The 21,510-nt window shown below is 38.4% G+C and overlaps 1 protein-coding gene across 1 annotated transcript in view; it reads right to left on the bottom strand.

The window, feature by feature from the left end:
• The window catches only part of htr4 (5-hydroxytryptamine receptor 4), a 174,541-nt gene that overhangs the window by 96,891 nt on the left and 56,140 nt on the right, over positions 1-21,510 (bottom strand). The gene's annotated exons all lie outside the window — the stretch shown is intronic.

Raw genomic sequence — 21,510 nt, 5'->3', positions numbered from 1 at the left:
TCCCGACTGGCTTCTGTAAGAGTTTGACTACACTATATGGTTTGCTGTTGGGATTGGTAGTTGGTGATAGAAAGATGGTTCTTCCAATCACCTGCTGGGTATTGTTCGAAAGTGCCTGCACAGTTTCCAACAATAACTTTCCAGATGGTTCTGTGTAACAAACCATTGGTCGCAGTCTAGTTGAAACACAAATGTATCATTTTCATTTCCCACAACAGAGTTGAGGCTGTTTGTGCAAATTGGAGCAAATGCTGCAGTTGAGGGAACAACGTTTGCAACCGAAATGAGATGAAATACAGACAAAGATGAAAATTAAGCTACATTTGACAGAATTCGTTTGAGATCTGAGAGGAAAACACCACCTGCACAAGATAAGCTGCATAATACACAAGAGAAGCAATCATTTTCATCAACAGCCCACAGTTGCAATCATTCAGTCACACACGCACAGTTTTACATGATCTTTTCAGATCCCTCAAACTCACACAAACATGCAAACACACAGATTCATTTGTATATCAATCAAAATCTATTCACTCCCTCTACTTTGGATTTTTCGCCTGATGATGTAGCATTAACCCATCTTCAGTAATGACACACCCTCCCCTTAACTCTCTCTCACACACATCAGCCACAGCCCCAGTCTTTCCACAATGTTTCTACCTCTCTAACTCAAACACATGCACACTGATATGCTCATCAGCATGGTAACAACACCTCATTTTCCAGACAAAATTCACATCTTCCCAGTTTAAATCACAAACTATGGCTGCAAACAGAGAAAAAGCATCTGAATGAGATGCAAAACATTTATGCTGTTTATGAATTTAAATTCTGGAGAGAGGTATGGTCATTTTTTTTATAAACAGCAACAAAAATAGAAAAAGGTGGCCTTGTAATGTTTCCCTGACGTGTTTGAGACCAGCCATGAATATGTGCAGTTTACGGATGTCATTTTTCAGGATTTTTGGGTATCAAACTTGAATTTTCAATCAGCTGCTTTTCATTGCTCGCCATACAAATTTGACATTACTCATTTTGTTCTAGGGTATGCTGGAAGAATCCTCTGAGTCAAGGCGCTGTCATTGTTCATACATCAATGTTATGTTTCAGGTGATTGGACCAAGTTTTAACTGACAGATGACTGACAGGAGATTAACTCCTCCCCATAACTCCTATGCATGGGCCACTTGATAAGCTGTGCTTGAGTTTTGATTCATGTTTTGAAAGCAGACCAACTGTTTACAACAATGACTTCCCAAAGCTTTAGAAAGTCCAAATAATAGTTGTAGTGTTTAGGCTATTTCTTGTTTTACAACTGTGATTTCACTAAAGGTTTATTTTGGTAAGATCTTGCTAGCAGTCTGCTAACAAAATGAGTCTGCTTCCTGTTTTCCTGACAGTGTAATGTACTGATAAACCAGGAATAGCTGAGCCCATTTCAGGCTGGCAAAACTCATCTGCACTCCTGAGATGGTGGCCTGAACATAATGCGGCGACCCTATCTTCCTGAATGGGACACTTAATGATGTGTGACCAATGGTTCAGGCAGGGAAGGAGAGTAGTGTCCACAAATCGTCCTGACACTAAATACACCAGAGAGGGATAAGAATAGAAAAGGACCTCAGAGTCAGTATGAAATCTGCCTTGGACACATGTGAAGTAAAAATTGTGTAGAAATATGTACTGTAATTTCTCATCTCTGATATATATATGACTGAATTTTCCGTGTTTGGCCAGTTTTTCCCAGGCAATCCTAAGCACCCGCTGATATTCGGATGTCAGTACTGGCCAATAAGTCTTTTTTTTTTGGGACTTTCTGTTGGTCTGTTGGAGTTTAAAGTAAAGTTCCAATGCTTTTCAATCTGGGTCTTGTGTTCAGTCACAGATCAGGTTATGGGACTTACATAAACTGGTCAGGTTGGGTCCAGATTTGGAGATAAATAACCATCTTCATCTGATGAAGACTGTCAATTGTCTCGAAAAAGCTAATAAGTGGATCTTAAATTGAGATTATTTAGTCACATTGCATTGCACCTTTATAGTGAAAAATACTTTTTTGGTAAACATTCTACCTTTATCACAAATGCAATGAAACTATTAGAGCAGATTCAGCTTGGTTTGAGTGTTAGTGTATAAAATACTTATCACAGGCCCCAGCTAGATTTAATCCTATCTAATTAATTGATCTCTAATTTACCTGTACTACTGTCAGCTGTGAAAATGTTACCTAACTGTTTGCTACAATTACCTGTAATTGACACACTGTGTTGGCTATACCACAGCCTTGCAGTGGGAGACCTGCTGTGTGCTCAGAGAGGTCAGTAAATGTCACGGATAACTCAATGCACCTTTAAAAACGTATAATAATGAGGCTCATACTTTTTCCTCTTGTGTCCTACCTCCCATCTCGCCTTCAGAGCGGCTGAAAACAAATACGAGTGAGTCACAGTTCTCCATTTAGTCATAAGTGAAGGAAACAGGCAGCTAATTTCTCCTTTTCCCACAACCACTGACTAATTTCTTGTGTGATTCAAACTCAAATTAGTGACAGAACAGTGTGAGGCATCAGACAACCGTTTGTGTTAATGTGGAGTAAGAAGTGCTGCGAGCCATTTGAGGCTAATTGTCTTCATAACAATTTCCCGGAGGCACAAAACGTGATTCTGGCAGCTTCCCACACACTCGCACACATATCCCGAAGTTGAGGACATGGCATCCAATATGAGCTCAGTTTCATCCAATTACTTTACAGCAGTTTTTCTGGTAGTACATCTATTTCCCCTCCAATTATCAATCATTTATTGGCCTCACCCTGATGTTGGCTTTGCCCGTAATGCAGCGGGGGAAATCTGGAAATGGGTTGCACCTGGGGCCGGGTCTGACTGAGGTGGGTATTTGAGCCTTAAAACATGTGACCCATCACAGCACCACATCTTCACCTCCACCTGCAGTCCCATTAGACAAAGACATGCTTCAGAGGTGAAGCTCAATTACAAAATAACTGCCAACTCTGAAAGACGTGACTGACAGCTCTTTACATGGAAATTATTCTGTCACTTCAAAGTCTGAATTGTCTGAAACCAACTGGCAGCCCGTTATGAGTCACGCGCTCACTGTTCATGCTTTGCCAAGTTCATGGCTGAAGAAATACTCCCACTGGAATAATCTTTATGAGTTACATGCATGAGACTTCAAGTTGCAGGTGAAATTATGACAAATTAAATCAAATAAATAAGTCAGTCTACAGCCAGTAGCAGCTCTGTAAGGCTGTACTTAGTTACAGAATTACTTTGAGCTAAATGCTAACAGTAACAATTCTAACAAATTGATATTGAGCAGGTACAGAGTTTAATTATAGGGAAGCAAAATAACAATATTATGTTATATTTTGGATAATGTGGGTAACTGTAGCAATGCGTCAAGATTACTATAATGTCAATCTAACTCAAAAATTAAACATTTCCTATTCTGCCTCTTAGCTCTTAAGATCGCTAAGCATTGCCCTGTGGTTGAATCAATACTGACTATTCAGGTTACAGTATGGCCTTTAGCATGTGAAGGACTTCAATTTATATTATTTATAAAGTAAAGCTCAAGTTCTCATTATGGTCTTATGCCTTCAGCCAGTTTCACACAGTGATAAGTAAGTAAGTTTCCATCATATTCCGCATAGCGTAGTGCAGCTATAGCTTGTAACTTTGTAGTGTACTGTCATAGTGGCACTTCACTGTTCATGCTTATCTTAATGATAGATCATATGTTAGACAATAAAGTGCTTTGAACTGTGTGGCCATGGTTTGGGGAAGCCCTCTCTTGTTTCAACACGACAATGCCCCTGCACACTAAGCCAGGCCTATTGCCCAATATCAGCGCTGGAACTCGCTAATGCTCTGCATGGGAGTAAATCACTTGCAGAATTCCCTGCCAGCATTTAGACAATTAGATGTAATAATTGTCCACAAACTGTGAATATAGAAGTACAGTGAGAGAATGGCACTAACCCCCTTCTGATGCCATATTAGTCAACTGTACTGTTATCATTACTTACACAGAGTGAAATACAATTGGTTGAGAAATAGTCACGTTCTTCTTCTGATAGACTAACTTATGCAAGTTACATTTTTAGCATTAAGCTGAAGCTCATACCCACACTTAGACAAATTGTGCAACAGTGGAATACATTTTAAAGTCCAAAACCTTAAAACAATCACAGTTAGAGTCCGAGAGCAAGTTTCAGAGGAAACACAGTGTTATTTACAAACTGACAGAATGACAAGGAACATTTTGGTTTTAATAAAGCGACACTCGTCTTCCGAAGGTTCCTGGGGGAATTTCAAGCTTATGACGGCGAAAATCAAACACCAGTTAGGGTTGCCTGGCAACATGTTTTGACCAAGTGTAAAATCATTTGTTTGGTTCCTATCACACCAGCAGAGAGATGCTCAGACCAGCCTAGTGATTAGAGTCACACAGTAAACACCACAGAAAAACCTGTAGGCGACAAACAATTCTTACTGTATGTTGGATGTTAAGCCGACGTCAGTGATGTTTATGTGAAACAGATCATTATCAAAAGAGTCGTCATTTTTTACTGTATGGTTTGCTGACGATAATTACAGTGATGGCCATTGTAGAAGTGGTATTTATCCTCAGTTGTCTCTGTACTGGTGCTTCAAACAATTAGACAGTAGAATGTAAACATAAGAAGTCCCACTGCACTGTGTATATCTGTCTGCAGCGATGGTTTCATTCCCTCTTCCACAAACATGCAATTAGAGGTTGTTCTTTTTACATTGTCAGCTTAATGGGTATATACTAGTATACTTGCTTGTAAAATCTGAGAATTTTGTCATTTAAACAAAGATGTCACAATTATCTTAACATCTACGTGTCTTATAAGCAGACATGCTGTCAAAACTTCATGTCAAAACCACTCCATTTTGGATGTCTAGCATTAAATAGAGGCAATATCTCCCCCATTTCTTCCATCACTCAACTTATAAACATTTCTTTAAATTGTATGGTGGGTGGAGATGAGCTGAAACAGTGTAATTAATCAGCAGCTACAGCACACTACGGACTGTGAGTTGACTGCTTATTAGCTTGCAATTGTCAGGTTTTGACAATAATGTCATATTCTGGGCAGTGACACAGTTGTAGGCTTAATTAGAAGCATGTCAGTCCTTCTTTAGCAAAGTTCTGACAAGACAAGACAATCAAAATCTCCAATAAAGTTGAACTTTACGTTGAACTCACACTATAAGGGTTGTGATAACAGCCTTGCTAACAAAATCCAACAAGATCCTGGATTTAATGCCCAGTGACCTGATTCATATAATGCAGCAGCATCCAGAGAGTAACATGAAGTTAAATACACAGCAGAAAATTGAAGCCTAAGCATTTTATATTGGTCTCCCTCCTGTTAGAGCTGGGTATATTTTGGGACTTTGAGACGTTGCTGTGTGTTGAAGTGGACTCTCCTGCCTGAGGATGGATGTCCGCTAAAACTCTTAAGATTTGAGATGAGTGCAATATTGAGTGCATATATGGCTGAATGGATTCACTGAGCTCAGAAAAGTAAGTGTATGTCAGACAGTGAGAGACACTGAGAAGGTTATTAAGGGAAGGGGAGGCAGAAATAGAAAGACAAGCAGACAGAAAGTAAAGAGAAAGGAACCCAAAAAAGAGACAGACGGCCACAATCTGAGAGAAACACAGCTAGAAAAAAATGCAAATGTAGACAAATGGAGGGATGATGGAGAGAAGAAGAGCGTCTGCAGACTTTGTCCAAATCTCACCTTGGTATGACTGACCCATATTAATCCATCATTCTGTGTCATTATGTTTGCTGAAATCAGACAGCTTCAAACTTCACTTTAGGCAAAAAGAATCAGGGTCAAACTAATGTGAGAATCCTCCTTTCTCTAATATTGCTCAGGCCTTCAGAGTCCTTTGAACCTTCTCCACAAATTTCATTATCAATTTTATTTGCCAGCATTCTCTTCTGTTCCAGAAGTCTGTTGTTTGCGGTAATTGAGGATGTGAATTGTAAATGGTAAATGGACCTTACCTGTATAGCACCTTTCTAGTCTTCTGACCACTCAAAGCGCTTTTACCTGACATGCCCCATTCACCAACTCACACACATTCATACAGTGAATAGCAAAGGCCATCACAAACAGAAACTAACTAATTTATCCACATTCACACCATTTTTGTATATACAAAAAAACTCTACGGTATGCCCTGAAAGCAAACTCAATTCTAATGCTAACAAGCTAAGCCAACAGAAGCCTCTACAGTCCCAAGGTAATAGTTTTTCAGTTCAAAACTGTTGTTAATTTTTTTATATTTATTTACAGAACAGCCTCAGAGTTGAACTTTAGAGCAATGTTTTTGATCACAAGAGTAAGAGAACTATTTCCAGATTTTTTTTTTATATAAAAGTTATATTTATTGAATTGATACATTTTACTTGATGATACTTGTAAGAAGTACATTATCCATCAGCCAAGTATTCACTCAACCCTGCTAACAAACTAATCACCCCCTCGCTTCAGGTCCGTACTGAACACACACAAGAGTTATTATTTTAAAGCCCTTTCAAATATCTGTGTCATAAAATATTGACTGATTACATCTTTTTTACCACAATGATTATGTCATATGAAAACTAAGTGCAGTGGTCTTGTGATAGCATAAAATAACGCAGTTTTCTTGAGCATGGTGCAGTAAGGGAGGCTTGGCTGCTTGTCAGTCTGATTTTATGTTGCTACCTCACACAGCGTTTTGTAAAGTTTACAGACCTGATGGGCATAGCTATATTTTTTTGGGGGGGGATGCTTCAGAGATGTGACACATCTACTCGCAGTATGCAGCAGCTGAGCTTTGCCACAGTAATCAATGTAAGCTGCTACACCACCTACAGAGACCACACATCCCCGCTGCTGAGCCACGCAGCCAAAGTGTGAACCTCTCATTCCTCTGATAGAGAGACCGCAGGGGGTGGAATGCATGAAAACCAAAACTGTGCAACAAAACGCAACAGATCTACCTTTGTTAAGCTCATAATCATCCATCTTTGGTGGATCTGTGTCAGACAGGTTTTTAAAGCAGTAGTTTGTGGTTTCTTGAATTGGATTGCATAATATGGTTAAGAATACAAACAGTATAGTCTGGCACTGCTATTTACAACTGTTAAAGCCACATCCCAGTTCCGTCCTGCCCCACTGGACAAGGTGGGGCAGAACAGCCTTTAATTTTATTGCAGCCCTATAGTGATTCTTACATTCTCCAATTGTTACACTGCACAAAAAATAAAATAATATAAAAAAAGGTTTAACATTTTGTCAACTAAAATGTCCAAAAGTCCAAAGTTTTAGGGCAATGATTTGCTGGTGACATGCAGTAACACTTACTGTTGTACCATCTAATGTTGCTCGGAATATCCGTTTTCCATGTTCCACAGTGATTCACTATATCTCCAGTTTGTTTCACTACAGAGCAGAATGGGGGCTGAGCATCATTTCAGGTAAGGCATTTCCTCGAAGTAGGGGCATACATTTGTTAGTAGTTGTTCTAGCAGCCATTCAAGTAACTCCTTTGCATTTAATAAATCCCAGATGACTGGTAGGCAGCGAGATCTCAGATCTTCTGTATCACAAGACTAATTACCATCTGCTGGTTTAAATTAGGATATAAACACTTTCAAGGGGACTAATTTTTCTAAAATGTTCCAATGAAAACTGTTGACAGCAAAGTTTCTGAATCAACCTCAGAAACCGGATATTGTTTCTAGAAATGCAAAATACTTTTTAACAATTCTGTTCACCTGCATTGAATTGAGTTAACAATTAATTAACAGTAATTAAACCACCTTTTGGTTGTGGTTTTATTATAACCCAGTTACTCAAAAAGTAGTGCTCCTTGTGTGAACCAATCTCTTGTTTGGACGTAGATCTTTTCCCAAAATGACCTACAACTGTCAAGTTTAATGCATATTTTGACCATTGTACAAGTTACATTTTTCCGTTATTTTCCTGTTTGATAAGGCCAGTTGCTTCACATAAATACAGCACTTTGTTTCTCCCTCTGCAGCTGATTAGATGTGTCTTCTTTGTTGCTTGGTTACTTGTTTTCTTTGTCAAAGAGCAGCCAGGGAAGAAGCTGCAGCATGCTGACAAAAGATATTCATGTAGCTAGTAAGATGTAAGTCAAAGAGGTCATTATCACTGCCAGTACCACTAGTTTTATCTATAAACCTTATTTTATTCAATAAAAATAGAGCCTGTTAAAATAAGAAAATAGTCAAACAAATTAGGCAAAAGAAGGACTTCATCTGCATGAAATAATGTATGTTATAATAAGTAATAATGATGAGATTGCTGAAGCATTTTCTACTTTCAAATTCTATCAGGGATGCTGAAAAATGTCTGGACAAAGCCAACATGTGGCCAGTTATTAAAAGGAAGAACTTTTGATGCTGTTTCTTACCTTTTTTCTCTTCTCAAACAAGTTGGAGACGTAGAGAGTATACTGATAACCATGTGTCATTGATGTAGATACAGAGTGAATAAACAGAACCACTCCTAAATTAGCTTAGGAGGAGGCAGATAGAATCAACTTTAAGATACTCTGGCACTTCACAGTGTTATATTTTGTCCTTCCTTCATTTAAGAGAAATCTTAAATGGTAGGGACATGAAAATACTCTAGAAGCCACCGTGCATCTTGATCTAGTCTTAGCAGGACCAACGTGACAGCAGAGCTGCTGTGCGCAGCCTGATCCCTCCTGACACCCCCTCACTTCAGTTCCCCTCCCACTCAACCAAAGCCAAGCTGACAGTGAGTCACCAAAATACCAAACAGACACAGGTGAGAAGCAAACCCAGAGTGTGTACACCAGATAAAAATGCCACTTTGCTGGCACGAAGAATGGTACACCGGCAAAGCTGAAAGCAGAGCCAGCCATCCTCATTTAGAGCTGTTTGATTATGAATGAGCCGAGATCAAGAAATACACAGTTTTTCATCTGTGTGTAAAAGAGACACAAACATAATGTGCAAGATGTGGAGGATAAATGTGTGTTTCTTGCTGTATTCATTCGTGTTTGTATTATGTCTTTCATTTGGCAAGTCTGCTTCGATTCGTCTTTTAACTCATGAATAACTACAAATAAAATAATTAAAAGGAGCTGTATGTATGCATGAACTGTATTTCTTTATTTGAATTAATTAAAGTGAAATAAAAATCCAAAATGTGAGATCCACAAAGTCACAGATTGTGTGCTGCAAAATCGCCAAAATGTTATGTAATTCCTAGGAAAACTGGGGCTGAGCAGTGACAACCTTTAACTCTCTTGGCTGTAAGCTGTCACTTGCTTTCTGTTTACTTAACACTCATGTCATGCTACTGATGCAGTAAACTTCACCCATCTGCTCCGCGTAAATTCAAACTAACAAAACTATTCATAATTTTAAGGAGGTGCCTTGCAAACTAGTGTCCGAGCTTCAGCAGCTCACATTTGTGCTTTTGTAAGAGGACTGATCAGAGGCTAGCGAGCAGCATACCTTGAGAGTGTAGGACCTCAGCGTCTTGCTCAAGGACACTTCAGCAGATTCTCATAAGATGGTCCTCCAGCTGAAGGACGGCCAGCTTGCTTACTATGCCTCCCTGCAGGAAATGTTAAATAGATTTGGAAAATGAGCCTTAATTTCAGGTCAGTAAGCAGGCTGCTTTTTCCACGACAGAAGAGAGTAAATTTGCCTTTCAGATTCGTCACTTTAAAAAACTGACACGTACTGTACTGTTGCAAAGTGCTTTCAGGCAAAGGGCATGGAAATATAACTCTGAGGCAAATTACTGTGCATCCTCTTGAGGCCTTTGCTATGAACACAGGACTTTTTATACAGTGTTTTGAAATTACACCAAATCAGAAATTTTATATTTCTACTTACACAAGTTTGACTAAGCACAGTGTTAATTTTCATCCACACCCTGCTTCACACACACACACACACGTCAAAAAAGCAGATTCAGGGATTCAAAATATGTCAATGAACACAAGTAATTGCAAGATTGCTGTACAGTTCATTAATTGCAAAGTAGTGTGCACATGGTAGCCATAAATGGATGTTAACACACCTTGTTTAACCTTGTGAAGATATAATCCATCACACAGCAGTGTACAGTATATTTTGAGTAACAATGTGGGCTGTGATTGATGATAGACATGCCTAACTTATGTCATTATGTTGTTGAGCTATGTATGTAAACCTCTTGTACCATGTTGGAATAAAAATGTTGGAGTTTCCTATTAAAATATCCTTCACACATTTTCAGTGAAATTCAATATATGAGTGTATGAAAAGGTCAATCTTTGTTGATTCTACACTAATAATAACCTTCAATCTCTTTAAAGAGGTATTGCATTCTTGCATTTTTTGAGCTGTAAGCTAAATGAAATGACTGTATTGTGATGAAAAACATCAACTCTGGTGTTAATATTGACATTCTCCAAATGTATTCACATATGCAGTTTCATGGCAACAAGGCACTGCAACTGTTTAAAACTTGCAAGGCCAATGCTGACATAGAGTCAACTCTTTGGGCAAGTACATTGTACACAGTGAACAATGTACTTGCATGACATTGAATTTAAATAAAATAAAAAAAGCAGAAGTGCCAGCTTCATTATTTACCAAATGTCAAGGTATTAGTTTCTTACAAAGAGATTAAATAAAAAGAGAGGAAGAGCAGGAATACAATGATAGCGAAGGACAGATATGTTTGTAAGACTTCTGATTCAGTAAGAAGGTAGCAAAAAAAAAAACACTGTTCGCACTCTACAGTGGAGGATGGATGACTGCAAGACTCAAGTGTTAAAACATCTCAAGCCAAGAGGCGCCATACAGTCAGTGGTCGAGTGGTTGAACAAATGACACAGTCAGCAGCGTCATGTGATCAGAGAGGAGCTGGTTTTAAATAAACTATGGCGTCCGTCTACAGTTTCATCACAGTTCATGAAATGAAAAAGCAGGTGTCCTTTTTCTGAATGGGATGTCTGAGAAACACTACACCTACTTTCACAGCTCTTTTTCCTCGCTGTGCAGGCTTGTTAACAGTATCAGAATCAGTCTTTTACTGTGAATGTAGAGGAAATGTTGAAAAGTAACTGTGATACCAACTGACAAATGAACCAAATTTCAGCTAAATGCTCACACTGTTTTGACAGCTTACAGGTATCAGCGGCGCATTTCCTCTGCTGCTAATCTGTGTGCCACATTCTTATCTTTACTCATTAGCATGTGCATCAAATTTGGATGTCGTTCTGCTCTCTCTGCATGTTTTAGATAAGATTTGGGGTTTCACAGCTAGACTAAACATGTCTGTCATATCTACCGGATAATCATCAGCTTGTTCATATTCTTACTTTTCTTGGAGGATCAAAAGTGACAAAAATCACAGTCTTGCTTCCCCCAACACACAAACACACACCTAACTAAAAGGGCTGCAAGGTGCAAGTCAGGTTGACCCATGGAGGCTGGATGAGAAGGGAGGTTAAACACAGCTGTTTGTCATTTTAACATCAGTACACCACAGTAATTTCTAAAAAGGTTAAGCAAAATGTCATTGAAAATGTGCTGAAAAGTTTTAATAGATAACCAGTCGCTGGATATGTTTGGTTCTGTTAAAAGAGAAATTGAAAAGATGTCCTGAATGCAGGGACTACACTGAGGATTTAATTATCCATTCCAAACACAAAATTAGATGTTTTAACAAGGTGTATAAGCGTATTACTGTCTGAATTTGATAAGACCAAAAGTGATGTCTCTTTTAGATTAAATCTGGGTGCATTTGGACAAAATTATTTAATTACATTTAATCATTTGCAGTTTTTGTCAAAATTGATGTACAAATGAGGGTCAATCCAATCCAGAGGAGATCGAGGAGAATGTGCCACAATGCTTAGTTACATGTTCCAGTCAAATATCACACTCACAAAAACCTTTACTGCCTAACTAACTCTAGCCATTGTTCTATTAGACAATTTACTAATTTATATTACTTTGCATTTACTTTTCTTCACAGGAGTGAACCAAATGCCCAGATATAGGCCTACTGTGTATATTTTATAAGATTTCTTACATGCCTTAAAATCAAGAAGGCCACGCAACTCCCCATGAAGCTTTGGCCACCCGAACAGCACATTTGTTACAGAGGGTAAATATCCTGTTTCAATAACATTAGCGCCATGAAGGCAGGCTTAGCAATTGTTTTTATTAATTAAGAAAACCTCTATGAAAACGAATATTCTCCCATCTGATCCATTTTAGATGCCGGCCTGTGTATGCCTACTTTTTTCCCCACACAGAAAATGAATCGGGAATCAATAAGGGAACTGATGAAAATTGAGAATAGCATTGGTATCAATAACTTCAATTGTTATCCCTAATTTAAAGTCTGGAACTACAGGCATCAGATGGTGGAACATATTATCCTAAAAAATGTAATTTCTATTTCATTTATTAAATTTCATTTTAATGATCTATATCTTATCTTTTCTAAACATGTTCTCATAATTGTCCTCATTTAGTTTCTTCAGTGATTCAATTTCATCTTAGTATCATTGTTCATGTCCATTATTATTTATTATTTGGCCTTCACTGGCCAATATGAGTTTTTGCCACCAGCATTATACTTATACTGTAATTACTAATTTTGTTATTATCTTTGTAAAATAAACTACCTACCGCATTTCCAATCAGTAACACCTCAGGTTTGATGTATCATTTTTAAAGAATCATTTTAAAGCTCCATCTGAGGTACAGATTCATGCAGAGGATATTCCTTTACATATTTAGTTTTGCATATCCTGTGTGTATCCTGCGGCTGTAATTTCCCTCTCCCAGTCTAATCCCTTCCACACAGAGAAGCTGCTGCTGCTGCGGCTTTAATCAGTGGTGTGGAGGTAGTGACGACTAAAAGCACAACACAGGAACCCAATGCAAACAGCAGTGTTTCCTTGTTTTCCTCCACATCATTAAAACACACTCCTGACTGGTACTGCATGGCTGCCCTCTGTGTGTGTGTGTGTGTGTGTGTGAGACAGTATGTATGGATGAACGTGTGTACATACGTGTATTTGTTTGCAGAGATACTTTACTGTGATTGTGTTTCTGAGCGTATCAAAGAAGATACAGATTTAAAAAGAAGACAGTATATTCTTTGTGGAAGTCGCTGTGTGTGTGTGTCAATAAGATCATACACACTTTCTGCAGCAGTCCTTTGCCTGTGTGTATCAAAGAGAACAACTCTGTGTGAAAACACTGGGCAGACTTTAGCTCCGAGATACTTGTCAGCACAAATTAGCTAATTGTTCTCCACTTCAACATGAAATGTGACATATTTGTTTCAGTGTAGAAGCTGGCAGAGACATTCTTCAAGCCCCTCTTTTAAGTTTTATTTCCCTTTTTGTCATTTTTTTGGCGTTGAAGCAAGAGTCTTGAACTTGGTGAGGGATGAAAGCAGGAAAATTAATATTAAAATATTCCACACCACCCCTTGAATTTGATTCATATAGTCAGTGTGAAATGGTTACCTGTGCAGAACACTATATACTGAAGATAGATATGGATACTGTGTTCAACTGAAAATGTGAATTTCTTGGCAGTTTTTCACAGCCTGCTTGATATGGAAACCAGACACTGTCAATCACAGGATGTCCGAGGGGTCTTAAAAAGTATAAAATCCAATAATCTGAATTTTAGACCTTAAAATGTCTTAAATATGATTTTAACAGGTCTTAACAATTGATTGGATTAATAAAGTGACTTGTATAAAGTTGCATTTTTCAGTCGAAACCGAAATGGTACCGTTTTTCCTTCATATCCTTCGTACTTTTTTTTGCCAGTATGGACGTGAAATAGGTCTTAAATTGCCTTCATAACGGTCTTATAAAGTGATAGATTTAAGCTGTTAAAACCTGCAGAACCCCTGCTGTCTGCACACTACAGAATAGAGTCAAAGAGGATTGTGGGTTTATGTACTCGTTTCTTTTGATTCTTGCTTTTCCATTCTATTTGATCTGGCAAAAAAGGGAATTCTGTAAAGACAATATCACTGAATTAACAATAATACAGATGATCCCATTCCAGGCATTTATCTCCCATCTCTGTTTCTCTAACTTTATATCGTACAATTAATTTAGTATAATATTATGTCTTATGAATATTAACCACTGCTGGCTAACAATCTCAAGAGAGGACATTGGAATAAATCGACAGAAATTTACAAGTTGGTGATACATTTGTATTTGTCACAGATATGGACTTTTTTTTTGACAGATTTTATTTTTATATAATATAATATGATATGATATATGATATACAGATCTGGATACAGATCCATGAACTTGTATCTTTCCGGATACAGATTGTCCTGTGGGAAGTCAAATTGCAGCATTAGCACACTCAAGAGTGTCCTTTTTATCTCTCTCATTTGCTACAGTTGTCTTGTTTCTGTATGTCTGTTTTCTGTTTCAGAAAATCTGACAGATAATTCTTCAATTCTATATATATTTGATATAAACATTATCAATTTTATAACCTCCATTAATTGATTTTGTGTTACTGCCTGGTAAAAAGGTTATGACCACAAAAGCCACATAAATGATCACAATTTGACTCTGTGGCAAATAGAGCCATTTGCTATTAACCTTATATAAAAAGTTCTTGCATATGCCTTGTTTTTTACTGGACTGAACATAACAGCTTAAACCAGCTGCAGACTGAACATAATATATATATTTTTGATCTGAACTGAACAAAACTACTTGAAACAGAAAAGTAATATGTCATTTTTAAGCATTTATTTGAACTTGTGTTTCAGACCTTTTTCTAATTTTGGTTCAATATTCATTCTCGTTTAAGCTCTGTGTTCAACTCCAACACCTCCTGAAATAAATATCTACCTGTTTAGCTGCACGATGCTCCACATTCTGCACCAACTAGTCGCTTTGAAAGTGGGTTTATCAGAGCTTTTTCACTGAAAACAACTGCCTGCTGCTGCTTAAAATGGTGTTAGAGTAAACAGTGAAGTCGATCAGATCAACAAACCATATAATGTAGGCAAAATCTTACCGGAACCAGTTGGGAGAAGAGCAAAAAAATATTTTCCATTGAGAAAAACCTTCAGTGCAATTGTGAATGACCTTTAATATGACATGCTGTATAAATAAATGCAGCATTTGTGTGTTTACGGGAGCTGCAATATATCATATTGAAGCTGCATATGTGGTATAAAAAATGTATTTTATGTATGTATGTATGAATCTTATGTACGAGATGTGTGGAAAAACAGGGTGACTGAGGATCTAACAGGATGTGTGTGGTTTTCTGAAAGGAGAGGGTCAAAGATCAGGAGGAGGCTGAGCCGGCATGTGCCTGGAAGTGCTATCAGTGACAGGTGGGATAAATTACCTTGTCAGGCATGAATGGAAACGGGTTGGAAACGCTGTATAATGGAGCACTCAACCCACCCTCAACACACCCTCCACCTCCTGCCGACTCCTGTCCAACTGGGAGGATAACAGGATCAAACGCTTGGCAGATGTCAGTTTCATTGCCGGAGATTTTGACGGTATTTTTGGCGTGCTTCGATTCAGATATGATCCTGCCTAAGTTGAATGGGAGCCTAGGCGTCCTTTCTTCAGTTAGTGTGTGTGCATGCTCAGCTTCAGCAAGCAAATGCTTTTTTGTATGAATGGAGGATTTCTTATTGAGATTATGTAAGCTGTTACTGAATGAATTATTCAGATTTGAAAAAGACGGTGTACTGTGTTGGCTGCCAAGTCTGCACTCTGCTACACAGCCACCAAACGGCAAAAGTGGGGCTTGAATGGAGGGATAGAAAAAAAGTCAAATAGACTCAGATTGAGCTGTAAACTGCCGTCAACACTGCAGTGAAGAATCAATGTGTCAAAGTTATGTACAGGTGGCTTGAGGTGACGGATGTTATGAAAAGATAATGTGGTATGGAGGGTAAACCTTGAATTCATACTGGGTGTGTTTTTGGTGTGCCATTTTTACTCAAGGTTTACACTCATAGGACCGAAATACAATCGCACACAGTTAGGGGTTAGGTGCCTTGCTCAAGAGCACCTTAGCGGTGCACAGGAGGCAGAACTGGCACCTCTCCAGCTACCAGTCCACACTCCATACTGTGGTCCGCGCTGGATTTCCCAAGTCCCTACAGATTGAGCTACATATAAACACGCCACTTGTGTTGGCACTGAGCGTGAGTGTTGGATGTGAATTCTGAGGGGCAGAATCTTTCAAACTAGGTATTTTCCTACAGATACTGAGCTGACCAATCATTTAAATGTATCTGTCATTCTATTCACCTGTGTGCACTTGGTTTCTTTCTTAACTATTACAGATTCCTTAACTACCATGAACTTTATATACATATATATGTATATATATATATATATATATATTTTTTTTTTTAACCCATGGCCATGGTTGTTGCCAAAACTAAACAAAAACCTAACAACTACTACCGTACAAGGCAGCTGGACTCAAGATGACAAAATCACAATACCATGCAATAACCAATTATAATTATAATAAAGACCTCAAGCTATGCACTTGTGTTTCACCACAGTGGTTCGGACCAATCAGCGTTGCATGAGGAACTACTGGCAGCTACAGCATGAGCTATGGGTGTGGTTAAATGCTGGATGTGTGTGATGATGTGTGCGATAAGTGACTCAAAAACAACAGTGACAGCTGCTAAAGAGGTTTGGCTTAAATGAAACCATTCTGTTGATCTGGTAGATCACATACAAACTTTTTGGGGGCAGGACAAGAATAATTCAAAGGTCATGTGGTTACTTGAGAAAACAGTTTTCTTACAGCGCAGCTGATTTGTTTTACACTACTAATCTTCTGCATCATTATCATCACTAGCAGGCCTTATCCATCTCTAGCTCTGTCCTGAATGGATTACATTGATGAAAAAAATGAATAAACAGCTGAATGCACGTATTGAATGAGCAAACAAGAGAATGAATGAGCAAACAATTGACAAATGTACTGTAACAACACAAGCAGGCAGAGGCGACCTGCTCTTTCCATCCTTCTGTTTGGATTCATGCTGTCTAAGGGCCGAACTCTCCTCTGGAAAGCAATCATCCAGAAAACAGGATCTGTCACAGGACACCAGAAGTGGTGAGGAGAGGGAAGGTAAACAGTAGAGCGAGAGGGAAAGCTGATTCAAGGGGGAAAGAGACTCTTGCTGCTATCAGATTGCTCTGAGTCTGACTGACTGCATCGTATTGACTTATGGCTCTTAGGGCAGATATTTCATTTCACTGTTGGGGGGGGGCAATAAACATAACATTTTTTCAAGAGCATTTTCTGAAGGGAAGTCCAAAGGTGGGCTATGTAATACATAGTTGTGAGCTCCTCTTAGTGGCTCAAATTCAAACAGGTGTAAACAGATTAGCAATATTTTTGTTCCTGGGATGGCAGAGTCTTAACCCACCCTACTGATAGCATTATACCCTGATATCATAAGATCATATGAGGCATGACTCCAAACCATCTGCACATTACCTTGGAACATTCTTACGTAAAATGTGTGTGACATGAAAAATGTATCATGTCGCCCCCTTGACAAGTCTCCACCAATCAAAACCTTTCAGAGACTGTGGAAGAGCGGGGTTATGCATTAGGAGCAATGTTGGCTAATCAAAAATTAAGATTCTTTGCTGTGAGGCACTGACAATACTCTTTAATGTACAAGCAAGAATACTTATTAGGACTGTAACTTTGAACCAGCTTAAATGTAACATTGTGCAATAGCCTGACAAAATGTAACACATTTTCACTTCATTGTGTAATAACACCAGCATTTGTGGCTTTCTGACAGGGCTACCCAAGAAGACCACCAAAAAGCTCCAGCTTATTCAAAATGCAGCTAATAACAGAATGTTATCCTGTGAAGATACTAGTAAATCTGTCCAACTGAGGAAGTGGCTTATCATTTCAGAGTGATGCTACTGTAGCTCATTTAAAATTTCAAAACCCCATAAAGTGTACATCATGTGGACCACATTTGGCATGGCACAGGAGCTGATGTTAGAATGTGTAACTGGTAAATAATCCATGCCAGAAGACAAACTCCTGCAAACTGCAAATGCTAGATGTATAGCATATGACAGATAAGACGGTAATGTGATGCCACCTTGCCAGAACATATGTGATATGACAAATTGGCCTCCTGGTAAGTTAGCAGCAAAATCAGATTAAATCTCTACTAAAGAAATAGTTGGTTGAAGATTAAGAAGTATGCTAAAGATGCTAATTTGGCATTAAAATGGAAATTGATGTTTGCTAATGTATGCCTGTATTGGTGTTTTGCGTCACTTGTCTACCACCTCATCTTGACTTGTGTCATCAACCAAACAAAGCGTGCTAACACATATGTGAAACTATCAGATGTATGTATGTAGGGCACTGCATGGGCTGGTGTGGGACCACGTCATTAATCATGCTTACTGGCTGGAGCCGTTGGGTTATGCTCACGGCTGCTGGAGGCTCCACATTACTGCTGTCAACCAGATATGAGAACCATTCCTAACATCACTACACAAAACTGGGTCACGTAGTGCAACCCTCCCATCTCACAGACAAGCTTGTCTTACTGCACTTGTGAAGTTCTTAGCCTTTCACATGAATCCCCTGAATCTTATCCTTTACCAAACCGACACATCCTTCTACCATAATTTCCCCATTTTGTTGTCTGCATCATCTTAAAAAGATATTTGTACTTTTTCTTAAAGGTCATTGGACTGATAGACCTCTGGCCAAGGGAAAACAATATTACATTTTTAATATTTTTTCGTTGATCCACATTCGAGTTTACAAGGTGCTATTATTATTATGCCACAATATAAATATATTTCTATCTTCATCACCATTATTTACAGTTTGGTGCATCAAGAAGAAGTCATACTGCATCCGCTTCACAATTAGCCTGAAAATGTCTGAATGACTTCTACATGGAAGAGAAAAATCTAGGATGAATACTGCAAGATGTTGAGTTATAGGGGATGTCATTTTTTTTATGTATTCAGCAAATGTCTGGATATTTATTAGCGATGGACACCGGAAGTCACGCTTACTTCAGCCATGTGAGAGCAGTTGTGCCTTTTTAAATGTTTGCATCAATTAGATTCAAGGGGTTCAATATTATTACTGTATACTTCAATACTACTAATACTGTGGTAGCATGTTAACCAGTTTCTATGATGATTGTACAATAAGGCACATTGACTTGTTTTTCTTAACAAAACTTTTTCACAAAAATAACTATTAATTTATGTCAGTCTACACAACCTTCAGCAGGTACATGGGCAGCACAATGGCACTTTATATATACACACATATAGGAGCTGCCTCAATCATTCAACCGTCCAATCAGAGAACTATAGAATTTAGCTTGAGAGGTGATCAACTTCATCCACTCAAAGCATATACGTCATCGGTCAGACGATAGCACTAAAAAAACAAAAAGATACAAAGTACAATAAAAAGCAACATCCAACAGATAGAAGATATGTCTATTTAAGAGCACACATACTGAAACATCACATTGTATAAACCAAATAGGCACCCAAATTTCAATTTATTAATAAACGTTACATCATGCATTAAATAGTTTATTCATCTATTTTCAGATCAACTGTATCAGTCATGGTGGGCCCACCTCTGTATTTACTACTGCACCTCTGCTACTATGCTAAGAACAACAGATATTTAATTATGTACAAATAAGTGTCAGAAACAGGCTGAGACACCAAATTCCAAAATCTAATGAGATGTTTACAGAGTCGAGGAGTCATTATTATCTGTAGGTGATAGGAATGATGTGTTAGCAGTCCTACTGGGCTCCAGCTCTTATCTCTACCATAGTTACTTTGGAAAGCTTGCTGTTGCCAAGGTAACACCGAATAGTCATCCAAATAATCAAACAAACGCAAAAGTGAACAAGAGCAAAATGTCCACAATAGGGAGAGTTTTCTTCTCATTTGAAGATAATTAGAGACATTCATTCTTATTCAATCTGCCTGTGATATTCCCATCTGTCCTTCACTTTCATTAATCTTTGCATCTTTTTCTCTTCTTATCAGTCTGTGGGTCTGTGAGTCAAAGCACACAGCACACAAAAAAGTGGTCCAACCTTCGCAGAGAAGATTTAAGAAAAATTTGAATCTCTCTCTCGTGCCCTCAGGGCTAAAGGGCGTTAGCCAAGTGGTGGAAGCAATAAAACGACTCTTTAAATTCCAAAGCAGCGAAAAGACCACCCAACAGTTTCAGCAGTATCCCCATTTTAATCAAAGCAACAAGCCTGGGGGAAAGACAACTACAGAGGCAGTGAGTGGAGCAGTAGAAATCCCACACAGTATATTGTTTCCTCAGTTGAACAAAAAATTGAAAGAAGAGAATCCGCTTAAAGAAGAAACGAGGGCAGTCAAATCACTTTTGGATCTGCAGAACTTTGAGGCTGGTTTATTACACAATGTGGTAGCAGCCAAGTATGCTATGTTTGCAGATAAAGAGCAGACAAAGGTTTGTGTGGATAAATAGATGAACAATCCAGGCACACACAATAAACCTACAGGCACAATGACTAGTGGTAATTCCAATAGTTTTTGCTTTCACTTTATTATCATTTTGTAGGGCATTGAGAAGAGACTACAAATGGTGCACACTGGTGGTCACTTGTACTTGTTTATTTTGATACAGTGTTTACTGTATACGCCCACGACTGACAAATTAAAGAGACACTTGAATAAGTATTAAAGTGACATCACCACAGCCACCAGATCAACACCTATGGAAGACTTTGGAGCCAACCAGTAACCACATCTTTTGGATGAATGGTCATCCCTCTAGAAGTTCGGGGTGGAACAGCACTTTATGTTGTTTTTTCAGCTAGTCTGTTAAGAAACAAATTGTCCTATCATCAAATGCCCTTTGGCATCCGTACTAATTAAGGTCACAGAGGTGTGTCAGATGTACAGATGCAAACATAATGGATTCATTTACTAGTTCAAGTGAACACAATTCAAGTAAATTACTGTATGCTGCTTTAAGCTCACCTATCAACCACCATTGACAAAACAAATAACATATTGGGAAAAGGTATATTTATTAATCTAGGAATTAAAAGAACAATAAACCAACAAAGTGCCCCTAATCCTTAATAGTGTTCAATAAGGTTTTTGAAAGTTTACATGCAGGGCCTGCCTCATACAAAGTAAAGACAACAAATGCGCAACGGTACATGTCCAGATGCAAATGCAACAAAAGAACAGCTACATCCAGAACCGCCAAGTTTAAAGGACAATTCCGGCGCAAAATGAACCTGGGGTTAATAACACTTATTTACCGAGTTGGTCTGTTCTCTGGGATATGTTTTCATTCTAATCGCACGTGAC

The sequence above is a fragment of the Morone saxatilis genome, unplaced genomic scaffold (genome assembly GCF_004916995.1).
Source record: "Morone saxatilis isolate NCDOM2014 unplaced genomic scaffold, NCSU_SB_2.0 Contig22, whole genome shotgun sequence".
In the NCBI taxonomy this organism is placed as follows: Eukaryota; Metazoa; Chordata; class Actinopteri; family Moronidae; genus Morone; species Morone saxatilis.
This window is presented reverse-complemented; position numbering and strand designations above follow the sequence as displayed.